At 43.5% G+C, this 17,235-nt stretch overlaps 1 protein-coding gene across 8 annotated transcripts in view; it reads left to right on the top strand.

Moving 5' to 3' along the window:
• CELF1 (CUGBP Elav-like family member 1) overlaps nt 1-17,235 on the top strand; it is a 105,715-nt gene that overhangs the window by 15,174 nt on the left and 73,306 nt on the right. The window contains exon 2 of one of the 8 annotated variants that reach the window (XM_073348329.2): nt 11,038-11,078. The exons of the other annotated variants lie outside the window; for them this stretch is intronic. The gene's annotated coding sequence lies outside the window, so the exon portion shown is untranslated. The remainder of the gene's footprint in view (nt 1-11,037; nt 11,079-17,235) is intronic. 8 annotated transcript variants of the gene reach the window in all.

Genomic DNA, 17,235 nt, shown 5'->3' with positions numbered 1-17,235 from the left:
TCTGAGCAGGGTTTTGGAATGATGCTGAAAACAGTGGTTGCAACTGCACCAACCATTAGCACTGGTGTGATCTTTTGAAAATTTTTCCTCAGGATAGACAAGGGTAAAGATCTTGATGCTGATCACTTACAGTTCCTACTCACTTCAACTGGAGCAATGGATGTTCTGCACCTCTGGAAATCAGGCCCTCTGGGATTTTGGTTACTAACGCTTTCTGCTGATTGTGTGGAAAGTAAAAGGAAAGGTGTTCACTCCAATCTTCCTGAGTGCTCTAGGGACCTGGTCTGAGTTGACTTTTTTTCCTAGTGTTGCAGTATCCCCATCATGTTTCCAATATTACAAATATTTGCAACTAGCAGGGTCAGACCCATCACCTCCCAGAGGAAACAAGCAGGTTATGGGGCTAAATGGGGGCGTCAAGTCTCCACAGGTGTGTCTGTAGACATATTTGGGATCAGAATAGAAGAAGTTGATAGATCTGTGTGACAGAGGAACATCTCACTCTAGGACTGTCTGCTTAACAAGTAGCTGTATGTTGTGTGGCTGATTTCACATTGTTGTTGGTTTTGTAATGTAGACACATGCTGACAGTTGTTCCTCCTTCATCTGGTAGTCCTGTGACGTTCACTGCATATGTGGTTTCTGGAGTTTCAAACCCTCCTGCTTGCAAGCCCATGCAGAATACCAAAGATACTGCCACATCCTCTCAGTGCTCTCTGCTTCTCCTCATTCCTGCTTGTCCATTCTGTGTCCCCCTACAGGCATACTCTCTTCTATGTGCACCAGCAAGAGCAGAGTAGCAGAGATTAAATTTGAACAAATCTTAGTTTAAAATGCTAATTAAAAGTAAAATTGGGTCATTACTCAATGCAACTTGCTTGTCCCAGGTACTTCATGGTTACGTCACTCCTCCCTGGCCTTTGGAATGCTTGGAATACCCTCCCTGTCTTTGCCAGCACCCCTATTGAGAGAGTAGGAATAGTCAATATGAGATGATTCTTGGAAAGCATATATATGAGAATATGGCAAAGAGTGCTGACAGAATTCTCATTGACCAATCCACTCTGTGACAGGAGTCAGAATATATGGGTAGCATGTTGGGGAGATTACGTATGTTCATCTGGTGCACTGAAGCCAATGAGTACGATACATCCTGGCCATAGAATGGCAGGAGGAGATTAGATGGAACCTGCCATCTTTTACACAGTTTAATAATGACAGAACATCACTCCAACTTCCCTTTCTTGGAAAGCTGATGCATTTTTCAGTGCAATAAAATCTGCCTTGCTGCTATATCCTGATGGCTGAAAGGGAGCCCCTTGGGGCTATGCCTGTTCCTGTTGGCTCAAGGGAGCCATACCACATAACATGATGCTGTAGGAATTGGTGATCAGAAAATCCTACCTGAAAAATACTGTAAGCTTGAGTAGTCCAAAGGGAGATGGCCCACAAATCCATGTTATACCCACAAAAAAGGTTTTTTCATACCTTGTTTACAGGGATTGGCACACCAAAGCAGGATTGGAGGTGAGGAGGAATCTAATCTAGCCTATCAGTCTTTAAAATAATACTTTTAAAAGTTCTAGGAGACAGCTTATTTCTGATTTTATTCTGGTTACTGTTATCCTCCTAAAATTAAGGAACTCCTATTTTTTCCTGCATACTGATAAAAAGGGTAATAGTAAACAATGATGTATTGGATTGATTGGAAGTGTGTTGGGGTATTGTAGAGATAGAAGTTAGGTCCAGTTTTATTCAACATCTTCATTAATGATTTAGAAGGGAAGGTAGACAACATGTTAATATAATTCACAAATGTTGCTGATTTACTATTACAGATGGCACACGCCAGAAAGACAAAGATAGGTTAAATATGAGCAGGAAAATAATTAGATTCAAGATGGAGGATGCAAGATTAATCCAACACACAGAAATGAAGGCTGCAAGGATTCAGATGAGAAAATATTAAAGGAACTAAATAAATATAGGTTGGCCAATGGTGGGGTCCTGATTGTTTGTAAATTTAAAAAGAGAGCCCAGGAACAATGAGGAATTGTCCAAGAGGTATAACTAGCAATAGTGGAATCAAACTGAGCAAAGGATAACAAAAAGATGAACATCAGAGACAGCACTCTGACAGTTAGGTTTATTACAGTGTGGAATATTTCCTCCAGGGAAATAGTGGAAGCCTCACCACTTGGGATGTTTTAAAACTAAACAGGGTAAATTCAGGGAGAATGGACTGTAGATAATATAGCTATGAACACTGATACTCCTAGCTTATTTCTGTCATTACTTCCCCATCCTCTTCAGTCTCATCTTTTATTGAGCACTGACCTCCCTCATTCTCTGAGGTAAAGCGCCCCAAAGTTGAATGAGAGGCGTTGGGGATTAATGTGTGATACCTGCAGTCTTACTGTGAATGTAACCTCCATGTAGGGGAATATGCAATGACAAACTGTCTTTTCAAAATGTATAGTAAATTGAGTACTGACCTGATGTGTGATGCGACTATGCTGACAGTTCTGGGAAAAGAGGTGAGCTCTGCTGCTGACATGGGAGTAGAGAGGGAGGGGTTATGGCATGCGTATCACCACACCTGGATTCTTGACCCCTTTTCTATTCAGGAGACAGGATATATGGGGTCTCCTAGAATCCTACAAGAGGTGTAAGAGGATTTTGTAGCTATTTTTTTTTGGTTCCTCATTAAGATGTTCAGCCAATAGTTATATTTATATCACTTGTTTTGACATGAAATTTGTCCAGTGTCCTCTTATTAACAGTGGAATACAGCTAATGTCACACTATGCCCTGCAGGAAGAGTGAATGGAAAGAAGAGAAGGAGAAAACGATAAGTGAGGAGTGACTGAAAACTTGTGCATGAAACTTCAAATGAGTGCTGAATATCTCTAGTGCTTGGCAAAGTGCATGGGCAATCTCTGAACCATGACAGCAGTTGAATGCAAAGACACTGGGTCACTACAAAAAGAAAAGATGAAGTGAGCTGTAGCTCACGAAAACTTATGCTCAGATACATTTGTTAGTCTCTAAGGTGCCACAAGTACTCCTTTTCTTTTTGTGGATATAGACTAACACGGCTGCTACTCTGAAATGGGTCACTACAGTAAACAATCATCTACCTCTGCTACTCTGAATCCCCCTCCATGAATGTCTTGAATCAGGTGACAGACTCAGACCCAGCACAGCAGGGAAATCTGGCAGGGCGTTATAGAATCATGAAGAGAATGTAAAAGTGCCCTGACACAGTTGTCAGTGAACATTAATCACAGCAGGAAAGCTTGACTAGAGGGGATGTTTGGCAGGCCCAGGGCTGGCCATGGGTGTTGTTTGTGGATGAAAGGAAGCTTAAATCAACAAAGACCGAAAGGTTTTTTCCTCTATACTCAGTAGCTGACTTTCAAGTGACTTTCTTGCCAAATCACGTTTCTTCAAACAAGACAAAGTCTATGTTAGGGATGACACTAAGCCAAGTTTCAGAGTAACAGCCATGTTAGTCTGTATTCGCAAAAAGAAAAGGAGTACTTGTGGCACCTTAGAGACTAACCAATTTATTAGAGCATAAGCTTTCGTGAGCTACAGCTCACTTCATCAGATGCATATCGTGGAAACTGCAGCAGACTTTATATATACACAGAGAATATGAACCAATACCTCCTCCCACCCCACTGTCCTGCTGGTAATAGCTTATCTAAAGTGATCATCAGGTGGGCCATTTCCAGCACAAATCCAGGTTTTCTCACCCTCCACCCCCCCACACAAATTCACTCTCCTGCTGGTGATAGCCCATCCAAAGTGACAACTCTTTACACAATGTGCATGACAATCAAGTTGGGCTATTTCCTGCACAAATCCAGGTTTTCTCACATCCCCCCCACCCCCATACACACACAAACTCACTCTCCTGCTGGTAATAGCTCATCCAGACTGACCACTCTTCAAGTTAAAATCCAAGTTAAACCAGAACATCGGGGGGGGGGGGTAGGAAAAAACAAGAGGAAACAGGCTACCTTGCATAATGACTTAGTCACTCCAAGTCTCTATTTAAGCCTAAATTAATAGTATCCAATTTGCAAATGAATTCCAATTCAGCAGTTTCTCGCTGGAGTCTGGATTTGAAGTTTTTTTGTTTTAAGATAGTGACCTTCATGTCTGTGATTGCGTGACCAGAGAGATTGAAGTGTTCTCCGACTGGTTTATGAATGTTATAATTCTTGACATCTGATTTGTGTCCATTTATTCTTTTACGTAGAGACTGTCCAGTTTGACCAATGTACATGGCAGAGGGACATTGCTGGCACATGATGGCATATATCACATTGGTGGATGTGCAGGTGAACGAGCCTCTGATAGTGTGGCTGATGTTATTAGGCCCTGTGATGGTGTCCCCTGAATAGATATGTGGGCACAATTGGCAACGGGCTTTGTTGCAAGGATAAATTCCTGGGTTAGTGGTTCTGTTGTGTGGTCTGTGGTTGTTGGTGAGTATTTGCTTCAGGTTGCGGGGCTGTCTGTAGGCAAGGACTGGCCTGTCTCCCAAGATTTGTGAGAGTGTTGGGTCATCCTTTAGGATAGGTTGTAGATCCTTAATAATGCGTTGGAGGGGTTTTAGTTGGGGGCTGAAGGTGACGGCTAGTGGCGTTCTGTTATTTTCTTTGTTAGGCCTGTCCTGTAGTAGGTAACTTCTGGGAACTCTTCTGGCTCTATCAATCTGTTTCTTTACTTCTGCAGGTGGGTATTGTAGTTGTAAGAAAGCTTGACAGAGATCTTGTAGGTGTTTGTCTCTGTCTGAGGGGTTGGAGCAAATGCGGTTGTATCGCAGAGCTTGGCTGTAGACGATGGATCGTGTGGTGTGGTCAGGGTGAAAGCTGGAGGCATGCAGGTAGGAATAGTGGTCAGTAGGTTTCCGGTATAGGGTGGTGGTTATGTGACCATTGCTTATTAGCACTGTAGTGTCCAGGAAGTGGATCTCTTGTGTGGACTGGACCAGGCTGAGGTTGGTGGTGGGATGGAAATTGTTGAAATCATGGTGGAATTCCTCAAGGGCTTCTTTTCCATGGGTCCAGATGATGAAGATGTCATCAATATAGCGCAAGTAGAGTAGGGGCTTTAGGGGACAAGAGCTGAGGAAGCGTTGTTCTAAATCAGCCATAAAAATGTTGGCATACTGTGGGGCCATGCGGGTACCCATAGCAGTGCCGCTGATCTGAAGGTATACATTGTCCCCAAATGTGAAGTAGTTATGGGTAAGGACAAAGTCACAAAGTTCAACCACCAGGTTAGCCGTGACATTATCGGGGATAGTGTTCTTGATGGCTTGTAGTCCATCTTTGTGTGGAATGTTGGTGTAGAGGGCTTCTACATCCATAGTGGCCAGGATGGTGTTATCAGGAAGATCACCGATGGATTGAAGTTTCCTCAGGAAGTCAGTGGTGTCTCGAAGGTAGCTGGGAGTGCTGGTAGCGTAGGGCCTGAGGAGGGAGTCTACATAGCCAGACAATCCTGCTGTCAGGGTGCCAATGCCTGAGATGATGGGGCGCCCAGGATTTCCAGGTTTATGGATCTTGGGTAGTAGATAGAATATCCCAGGTCGGGGTTCCAGGGGTGTGTCTGTGCGGATTTGATCTTGTGCTTTTTCAGGAAGTTTCTTGAGCAAATGCTGTAGTTGCTTTTGGTAACTCTCAGTGGGATCAGAGGGTAATGGCTTGTAGAAACTCGTGTTGGAGAGCTGCCGAGCAGCCTCTTGTTCATATTCCGACCTATTCATGATGACAACAGCACCTCCTTTGTCAGCCTTTTTGATTATGATGTAAAGCCAAGGTGGTTCTGGGTGAAATGTAGCATTTGTATGTGTTACACCTTCCTACACCCTTTATCTTTTTTTCCTCTGTTTAGGTTGTAAATTCTTGGGCCATGGGTCTTTTATGTTTGTACAAGTGCTTAGCACACTTTGGACATTATATAAATAATTGTTGAGTGAGGGGGAAAAAAATATAGAAAAACAGGAGTGCCAAGAAGCCCACGGGGAAAAATTACAGTTTAATAACATGAAAAAATCCTCCTTTGCTGCAGTGCCAATGATGAGGTTTTAACTGCACAAAAGTCAGGAAATTCCAAAGTTGTTATTCCCACAGGAGCACCAGAGGTATGGTGCTGCCTAATAGGCAGAAATGCCCTAAGAAATGGATTTGGCTTTGGAAGCCATCTTAATCAGCATTCACTCTTTTCGGTATGACTACAATTCTCTACTAATGTAAATGGGTGAAACTCCATCCAAGTCAAAGAAGCTGCATCTATTTACACCAGCAAAAAATATGATTTTATGCAGCTTAAGAAAATTCAAACCGTTGGGGATGTTTTGCTTTTCTTTATTGGCAGATGTGGAAGAAGCATTCTCTGCAGTATATCATCCATAGTGAGAATGTAAAGGAACATCAGTAAAGAAATCTTATTGAGTTGTGCCTCTTAGAAATAAAGCATAAATAAAGTTATGTGTAGGAGAATCTGAATGTCTCTGATTTAAGTGCTTTAAAGTTCTTGAGAAAATAAAGGATGAATCTGGCCAAAAAAACCCCTGAAGCTCTCATTCTCTAAATTTATACTGAGCCGTAAAAAAAAAAAAAAAATCCATGTTTGGCTCTTCATTCTCTCTAAACTGTTGGTTTTTAAAATGAGACACATCTGCAGGAGTTAAAAATAGGTATGTTTTGTCTGCAAAACACATCCCAAGCTTTGCAGAAAGACTGTTCTGCTGCTGTCTAGCAAATAGTTGCACGTGATGATTTTTTTTTTTATGATTTCTTTTTTAAAAAAGCCCTAGGAAGTTCTTTACAAAAACTATTAATAGAATGTTAAGGCTGCAGAATGAAACATTTGAATCAGGGAATGCCAAAGTTAGTCACACACAAAACCTTAACTGTGTCCCTTTATGTGCATGCATTACTGAAGTCTTTAATTACATGATCTCATGCTATTTCTATCCAGCCCCCCTTTATGCTCCTGCAGGGTAATTGGCTATAGTTTGCTTGGTATAGTTTTCTTAAGCTTCCTCAGCCATGGCTCATTGAACTCAATGGAAAGATTCCCATTAACTTTGCTTGGCTTCAGATTAGACTTTGAATGAGGCACGGATCCTGTACACTTATGTCTCATATTAGGCCAAATTCTGTTGGCACTACTAAGATGTGTGTATATATACAGTAAATTCAGATTTATACTAGGGCTGTCAAGCAATTAAAAAAAATAATCACAATTGCGTGATTAAAATAAATAATTGCGTGATTAATTGTGCTGTTAAACAATAATAGAATACGTTTCAATATTTTTGGATATTTTCTACATTTTCAAATATACTGATTTCAATTACAACACAATACAATGTGTACAGTGCTCACTTTATATTTTTGTTTACAAATATTTGCTCTGTAAAAAAACAATAAGTAGTATTTAATTCACCTAATACAAGTACTTTAGTGCAGTATCTTTATCATGGAGGTTGAACTTACAAATGTAGAATTATGTACAAAAAAAAAAATGCACTCAAAAACAATGCAATGTAAAACTTTAGAGCCTGCAAGTCCACTCAGTCTGTCTTCTTGTTTAGCCAATCACTCAGACATACAAGTTTGTTTACTTTTATGGGAGATAATGCTGTCTGCTTATTATTTACAATGTCACCCGAAAGTGAGAACTGGCATTTGCATGGCACTTTTGTAGCCGACATTGCAAGGCATTTATGTGCCAGATATGCTAAACATTTGTCTGCCCTTTCATACTTCGGCCACCATTCCAGAGGATGTGCTTCCATGCTGATGATGCTCGTTTAAAAAAAATTAGTTAATTAAATTTGTGACTGAACTCCTTAGGGGAGAACTGTATGTGTTTTGCTCTCGCATGCTGCCATATGTTTCATGTTATAGCAGTCTCGGATGATGACCCAGCACGTGTTCATTTTAAGAACACTTTGACTGCAGATTTGACAAAATGCAAAGAAGATACAAATGTGAGGTTTCTAAAGGTAGCTATAGCATTGACCCAAGGTTTAAGAATCTGAAGTGCCTTCCAAAATCTGAGAGGGAGGAGATGTGCAACATGCTTTCAGAAGAGTTAAAAGAGCAACACTCCGATGCAGAAACTACAGAACCCAAACCACCAAAAAAGAAAATCAACCTTCTGCTGGTGGCAACTGACTCAGATAATGAAAATGAATGTGCATCAGTCTGCATCGCTTTGGATCATTATCGAGCAGAACCCGTCATCAGCATGAACACATACTCTGGAATGGTGGCTTTATATTGTTTTGTTTTTGAGTGCAGTTATGTAACAAAAAAAAATCTGTTTTGTAAGTTGCACTTTCATGATAACGAGATTGGACTATGGTACTTGTATGAAGTGAATAGAAAAATACTATTTCTTTTGTTTATCATTTTTACAGTGCAAATAGTTGTAATAAAAATAATATAAAGTGAGCACTGTACACTTTGTATTCTGTGTTGTAATGGAAATCAATATATTTGAAAATGTAGAAAACATCCAAAAATATTTAATACATTTCAATCGGTATTCTATTGTTTACCAGTGTGATTAATCACGATTATTTTTTTGAGTTAATCACATGAGTTAACTGCGATTAATCGGCAGCCCTAATTTATACTGTTTTAACTAAGAATATTTTGGGCCCCTAACACATATCTGTCTAAATTAGAGTTTGTGGTCCTGGTTTAACTCAAGTTAATTGATTGGCTATTAGTTAGTTAGCCAATAAGATTATAAATGCTAATTAATAAACATTTGTTACTGGAACAAACAGAAATAAGTTGAGTCAAGTCTAAATATAAACCCTTAGTCGGGGAGGTTAGATGCATTAAATGGGTAGGGGTACACTCACTGGGCAGGGACTGTCTTCTGTAGGGATGCCAGTGTGTTAACATGACTCAAGCCATGTCTGCTCTCTGGGGACTATTGCAGTGTAGCTGTGATACTGTAGCTATGGCAGCATTACTCTGTAGCGTAGACAGCCTACACTGAGGAAAGGAGTTTTTCCATTGGTGTAGGAGCACCCCTCCCTAAGCGACAGCAATTCAGTAGATGGAACATTCTTCTGTTGACATATCTTCATCTATACTTGGGGTTAGATCAGCATAGCTATGTTGCCCAGGGGTATGGCCTTTGAGTAAGGTAGCTATATCAAACTAAACTTTAACTATAGACCAGGCCTGAGAATTTGGAAAATGTGACTAGTGTGCCATGTAGAGGTGTTGATAAAGCAGCTGTTCTTAACTCCATGTTCTGGGGGCCAAGGCCTTGAGCCATTCTTTTCAGTAGCAGCAGCAATCTTATCTAACTGGTGTCCCATTAGAGGCAACAGTTTGTTCATCTGCAGTCATATCTTTTCTCACTCCTGCATCATTGCATGAAATATGAGGTAGTATAGTCTTCATTCCTCTTCATGGGAAAGATGGACAGTAATAGAATTCCCCCACATACTCAGTAGGGGAGGTTGGAAACAGAATCTACACCCAAATGCACACCCTTGCAGGGGGAAGGCAGCAGCAGAATTTTTCTCATTGCAAAAAGAGATGTGGTGAAATATGTCCCTGTGGTGATGCTATTTATTTGGCAGTGAAGCTTAAAAAAAACATGAGTCACAGGGATCTAGATAACACAAAGAATCTTGGAATCTGAGCACTGTGACAAATGTATACTTTATCTACACTGGGAATTTCAGACACTGGTGGCCAGCCACCTGTTTAACTGCACTGATCCAAACCCTTTGCACAGATACAGTAAACGATTGTAAGGGGCTTGTCTACACATAGAGCTATTCAAGGATAGCTATTCCAGAAAAATATTTGGAATAAGAGTGCCTTTTCCTGAATTAGCCTAATCCACTTTGGAATTCTGGAGTAAAATTGTCCACACATGGAAGTTATTCCAGAATAGCTATTCTGCCTTAAATTCACACTCTGCCCTATTCTGGAATAATTTCCTTGTATGGACAAGCCCTCAGCCACAATTTGTACCTGTGTAATTCACCACTGCTCGACACCAGAGTAAACTCTACAGATGCAAGTTGCAGCTTATGTTTTCCTGTCTCTAGTAGGTGTTTTTACCCATGCAGCTATAACAGTGGTTGGCCACCAAAGACTGATAATGGGGTAAATCCTCAGTGAACACAAGATCTTTCCTTGCCAGTTGTACAGAATTTGATACCCCATGCACACTTGAATAGAGGAAAAGTGGCACCTGCCAGGAACAGTGCATTACCAGAGCATAAGAAGCTGAATTCTAGTTTCATTTGAGAAGGGAGAGAGTTGTAAGGCCTATCTGGTGCATAAACTTACATAAAATGGACTGTATAGTTAGGTTCTAAATGTGGTTAAAACCGGCCATATTGACAAATGCTTCCTGCAGGAATGTTCCCCAGATCTCTCAGAGGTGGTTGTATCAGATCTGTTTGTTACTCTTGGAGCCTTCACTGTTCTACATACCTGAATAGTACAAAGAGAGAGTTTTCATCAGTGGTGCCCACATGTGTCATGGTTCCTCTGACTAGTGGCAGTGTTTGTAACTTACACAAAATGTTAATACTGATACTCCAGAGATCACATGCTTGTATCTGGCTTGAGAAGAGACATATCTGAAACCTCTGAGAAGTTATAATATCATGTCCTGCAACATTTGTAAGCACAGTGAGTTGCTTATTTCAGACCTTACTAAAACTAAGTAGCACAAACTTATACCTTTGGACTCATGACACCTCTGCGGGGCTTATAAATGTCTGTCACTCTGGGTTAAAAAACAAAACAAAAAAGGTTGCCAGTTCTGAAAAAGTGCAAACATTTTCTGTAAAAGATGGTGAGTACCTCATGCTGATTTCTATGGTTAGAAATTCACTTTACTATCCCCCAGTCCTACGCCTGTGTCGGGTGACTTACAGTGCAGCTTACTTGATGATTCATGGTATCTTTTCTTGTAGCTCCGGAGCACCCAGTGTCTATTTTTATTCTTGTCTTTTAGAGTGAAGACTGGAACCTCTAGAGGAAGGAGCATAGCTACAGGTATGAACCAAATACAGGTCCTCTCTGTTGCTTATTGGACCTTTCTCTTAGATGCCTTTTTAGAGCAAGGTTTCTATTGCCTTTAGTAAAGTGAGTGTTCATTTTCCCTTACAAAGAGCAGTGCCCCCTGAACCTTAGGGTATGTCTATGCTACCCGCTAGATCGGCGGGCAGCGATTGATCCAGCGGGGGTAGATTTATCGCGTCTAGTCTGGACACGATAAATTGAGCCCCGAGCACTCTCCTGTTGACTCCTGTACTCCACGAGAGGCGCAGTCGGAGTTGATGGGGGAGTGGCAGCAGTTGACTCATCACAGTGAAGACACCGCGGTGAGTAGGTCTAAGTACATCGACTTCAGCTCAGTTATTCACGTAGCTGAAGTTGCATAACTTGGATCAATCCCCCCATCCCCCAGTGTAGACCAGGGCTTAGGCTTTTGACAGTTTGCTATGTGCATGCTGTGGTGGGGGCGGGGAGAACCAACTTGTTTAGGACTGTGAGTACCAAGTGAGCAGCAAGCTTCTGTGCAGCTTGGGGTTTAATGATCTTAGAGAAATAAAGGGTAAGAAGGAAAATGTTGCTGCTTTATAATATGAAGATCTGTTGAGATTTGTTCTATTCCTTGTCAAGTTTGTGAAGCGCTGAAACTGATCCTCTAATAAAACAACTTCCCTTTTTGACAAATTGGGTGAGAATGGATGGTCATGGGGATATGATACAGTCTGAAGATTGAATGGAGCCAAACCTGAATAGTTTTACAGAGAGTAAATCCTTCCACTCTGACTCCAGCTACCTAAATGTCTAAGGCTGGTTTACACTGGGAACTTACATCAGGATAGCTACATTTTTAAGGGGTGTGAAAAATCCACACCCTGGGAGACGTAGCTGTACCGACCTAATCCCCAGTGTAAATCGCTATAGTTAGACAGAAGAGTTCTTCCATTGACCTAGATACCACCTCTCAGGGAGGTCGATTACCTACACCAGGGGTGAGCAAACTGCGGGCTGCTTTTATCCAGCCCGCGAGCTCCGGCCAGGGGAGCAGGACTTGGGGCTTGCCACGCTCTGGCAGGGAGAGCAGGGCTGGGGGCTTGCCATGCTCCGGCTGGGGGAGCGGGACCAGCAGGGAGAGCGGGGCTGGAGGCTTGCAGCGTTCCGGCCGGGGTAGCAGGACCAGGGGCTTGCAGTGCTCTGCCTGGCGCTCCTGCCAGGGGGGCGGGACCAGGGGGTTTGCTGCTCTTCACCCGGGGCTCCGATGGAGCGGGACTGGGGGCTTGCTGCGCTTTGTCCAGCGCTCCTCAGTGATGAGCAGTTCATTTTGACCACCATCTTCGGGGAAGATTCTGCATGCAAAACACCACATTCCGCAGGTCTGACCTCATCATCCCTACGCAGCAGCGTGCCAAATCCCCTCCTGGTTTCCAATGGCGCCCCTCTCAAGAGCCTCGAGTGGAGGGAAACTGCCCAGGGCCGCAGCTGCTCCCCTCTGGGTTCCTCCGCACGTGGCACAGCTGCCTTGGTGTCACACTTCCAGCAGGGTCGAAGATCTCCCTTTCGATGGAGACAAGCTCTTCACCACTACAACCAATGAGGTCCTTCACTCCATGAAGGATTCCCGTGCCACTCTCCGATCCTTAGGCATCCAAACACCTGCCTCAAAGAAGAGACAATATAGATATCAGCCATACCAATGATCACGTTACCATACCTTTGCGCTACATCCACCTTTAAGACAATATGATACACAACAATGACATAGGCCCAGGAACTAACGACATCGCCCTCTGCAAACAATGGCGACCCACCCTCCTTACCCAAATAAACAAATTTGAAGTCTTGGTCAAGGGTATAGGAAAACCTCTCACCCTCTCCAGTGCCAAAGCCAACCAACCATTTTTTTTGGACATTGTTTGCGTCTGTTCCTGGCCAACTGGCAAACCATCACTACGGACAGCTGGGTCCTGGAAATTATCAGATTGGGTTATGCCATCCCCTTCCTCTCCTTACCTCCCACTCACCCTCCCTCCCCGTCCCTCTTCAGGGACCCCTCTCACAAACAATTGCTCTGTCAGGAGGTACAACATCTCTTATATCTCGGAGCAATAGAGGAGGTGCCCCCTTAACACAGAGGGAAAGGGTTTTACTCCCACTACTACTTGACGGAAAAGAAAAGCGGCGGTTGACGCTCTATCCTCAATCTTCGACATTTGAACAAGTTCGTCAAAAAACAGAAATTCCGGATGGTTACTCTCCCAATGATAATTCCGACGCTGGAGCAGAAGATTGGTTTTCAACCATCAACCTCCAAGATGCATATTTCCATGTCTCTATCTACCCTGTCCATCGACGTTTCCTCAAGTTTATTGTGGGAGCGCAACACTACCAATACGGGGTCCTCCCTTTTGGCCTTTCCACCACACCATATGTCTTCTCCAAGGTGCTAGAAGTTGTAATAGCACATCTCTGGAAAAAAAGGAATCCTCATATTTCCTTACCTGGACGATTGTCTCCTAAGTCTCCCACTCAGTTAGAAGTGAGCCACGCAACTCTTGCAACCCTTCACTGCTTCCGCACCTTGGGCCTGCAAATAAACAAAAACAAATCTACCTTACAATCTATCCAACAAATCAACTTCATTGGTGCCCACCTCGATTCCGCCACCGGTCTTGCATCTCTCCCCCCGGACAGATGCCACAAAATGGGCATCCTTATTATCTAGATACGTGCCAGCCCACAGACTACAGTCTGAGACTCCCTACAGGTCTTAGGACATGTGGCTGCTTGCACATTTGTGGTCGCAAATGCTTGCCTGTACATGCGATGCCTTCAAGGTTGGCTAGCCACGGTATAGAAACCAAACAAGCACAGGCTAAACAGGTTACTAACTATGCCCCAGAAAGTCAAGGATTCACTTCTGTAGTGGACCTCTCCCATCAGCCTCTGCACCGGGATTCCCTTCCGACAAGATCCCCCTTCAATTACCATCACCACAGATACATCCCTCACAGGATGGGGAGCACACATCGGCCACCTTACCACTCAGGGTCTCTGGGCCACTTCAGAAACCAGGCTTCACATAAATTTGCTAGAGCTCCAGGCCGTATGCAATGCCTGCCTCCATTTCCTTCCCATCATACAAAACCACCAAATTTGAATCATGACTGATAACATCGCATGCATGTTTTATGTCAGCAGACAGGGGGGAGCCCAATCACACTCCCTTTGCACAGAGACAGTAAAACTTTGGAACTGGTGCCTTCAACACAACATCCATATCTCCCCATCATACCTGCCAGGTTCTCAGAATACCACCGCAGACGAGTTCAGCCGATCGTTCTCCTTACAGCATGAGTGGGAACTCAACAACACCATTCTTTCCAACATTGTCCAGACCTGGGTTTATCCCCAACTGGATCTATTTGCCACAGCAACAAACAAAAAATGCCCAACATTCTGCTCCAGAGCAGGCCTGGGGAAACACTCATGGGGGGACGCCTTTATGCTCCCTTGGACCGAGACTCTCATGTTCGTGTTCCCAGCAATGTCTCTATTGCACAGAGTAATTCAGAAGATACAAACAGACAGAGCCAACATCATTCTCATAGCCCCAGCGTGGCCCAGACAACCGGGGTAAACAGTGAGGTGGCAAAGTTTGCAGATGATACTAAACTGCTCAAGATAGTTAAGACCAAAGCAGACTGTGAAGAACTTCAAAAAGATCTCACAAAACTAAGTGATTGGGCAACAAAATGGCAAATGAAATTTAATGTGGATAAATGTAAAGTAATGCACATTGGAAAAAATAACCCCAACTATACATACAATATGATGGGGGCTAATTTAGCTACAACAAATCAGGAGAAAGATCTTGGAATCATCGTGGATAGTTCTCTGAAGACATCCACGCAATGCATAGTGGCAGTCAAAAAAGCAAACGGGATGTTAAGAATCATTAAAAAAGGGATAGAGAATAAGACGGAGAATATCCTATTGCCCTCATATAAATCCATGGTATGCTCAAGTCTTGAATACTGCATACAGATGTGGTCCCCTCATGTCAAGAAAGATATACTGGCATTGGAAAAGGTTCAGAAAAGGGCAACTAAAATGATTGGGGGTTTGGAACGGGTCCCATATGAGGAGAGATTAAAGAGGCTAGGACTTTTCAACTTGGAAAAGAGGAGACTAAGGGGGGATATGATAGAGGTATATAAAATCATGAGTGGTGTGGAGAAAGTGAATAAGGAAAAGTTATTTACTTGTTCCCATAATGTAAGAACTAGGGGCCACCAAATGAAATTAATGGGTAGGAGGTTTAAAACAAATAAAAGGAAGTTGTTCTTCACTCAGTGCACAGTCAACCTGTGGAACTCCTTGCCTGAGGAGGTTATGAAGGCTAGGACTACAACAGGGTTTAAAAGAACTAATGGCTATTAGCCAGAATGGCTAGCCTCTGTTTGTCAGAGGGTGGAGATGAATGACAGGAGAGAGATCACTTGATCATTACCTGTTAAGTTCACTCCCTCTGGGGCTCCTGGGTTGGATGGACCTTTGGTCTGACCCAGTATGTCCATTTTATGTTCTTATGTGGTACCCCTTTCTCCTGCGCATGTTGGTCAAGCCTCCCATTCCCCTTCCACCACTCAGCAACCTCCTATCACAATGCAGGGGACAACTATTTCACCCCGAAGTACAACGTCTCCACCTGAGGGCCTGGCTGATCAATGGTTCTCTAATGCGGAGTTAACATGTTCGGACCAAGTATGCACTGTCTTGCTACACAACAGAACACACAACGTGCGCACTACCTACCTGCATAAATAGAAATGGTTTACATCTTAGTGCGCTGGCAAACAGACCTCGCCAGTTTCTGCTTCGCTCCCACTGATACTGTATTACCTACTACACCTTAAAACATCTGACCTCTCTACAAGCTCACTCAAGGTCTACCTTGCAACAATCACCACTTTCCACCATAAGGTTGACAACATAATGGTCTTTGCCCATCCAATCACCAAAAGGTTCCTGAAGGGCATCCAGATGTTATATCCAGATGTGAAACCGCCTGCTGCACCTTGCGATTTACACCTAGTCCTCAAAGCCCTGATGGATAAACCCTTTGAACCAATGGCTACCTGCTCCCTTCTCCACCTATCCATGAAGACCGCCTTCCTCATAGCAATCATGTCTGCCAGACGAGTAGGAGAAATGGGGACGCTTATGGCAGACCCTCCGTATACCACGTTCTTCCGCAATAAGGTCACACTCCGTATGCATCGAAGGTTCTTACCTACACCTTCCAACATTTTTCCAAAACCTCACGCTAACGCCTTTGAAACGACAATACACACTCTTGATGTTCGCAGAGCATTATCCTTTTACCTGGATAGAACAAAACCATTTAGGAAAACCCCCAGACTTTCTGTCTCTACTACTCAGCACTCACAAGGAAATGCTATCTCTAAACAGAGACTTTCCAAATGGATTGCTGACTGCATACGCCTTTGTTACCAACTCAGGCAAATACAACCTCGTATGTCAATTAGATTAGAACACACTCTACCAGAGCTGTCTCCACCTCCACAGCCTTTCTCCGTAATGTCCCACTGTCTGACATATGCAAGGCAGTCACCTGGGCATCGAACCTTACCTTCGCTAAGCGCTACTCTCTCATCCACACTGCAGCGTCTGACACCTGGTTGGTTAAAGCTGTCTTGTCAACAGCCTTCTTGCCTCATCTGAAGTCCCAGTGATCCTAAGGGATATTGCTTTTCAGTCACCTGATGTGGAGCACCCACAGGGACATCTCTCTCTCTCGAAGAGGAGGTTACTCACCCTGTGCAGTAACGGATGTTATTTGAGACGAGTGTCCCCGTGGGTGCTCCACTACCCCCCCCCCTTCGGAATTTTTAACACACTTCATTGTAGAGAAGGAACTGAGGAGCCCGGGCTGTGCACGCTCTATTAGAACACTGTCAGCTCAAGAGGCAGGCACAGTGCGTGCACAGCCGTGGGGGTACTGCTGTAGAAACCTCCGATCGAAGGCGCTGGGACACACCTTGACCTGAAGTGGAGCACACACAGGGACACTCATCTCGAAGAACGTCAGTTACTGCACAGGGTGAGTAACCACCTCTTCCCAGTGGCTAGCAGCTCA

Source organism: Lepidochelys kempii, chromosome 6 (genome assembly GCF_965140285.1).
Source record: "Lepidochelys kempii isolate rLepKem1 chromosome 6, rLepKem1.hap1, whole genome shotgun sequence".
Lineage (NCBI taxonomy): Eukaryota > Metazoa > Chordata > Testudines > Cheloniidae > Lepidochelys > Lepidochelys kempii.
This window is presented reverse-complemented; position numbering and strand designations above follow the sequence as displayed.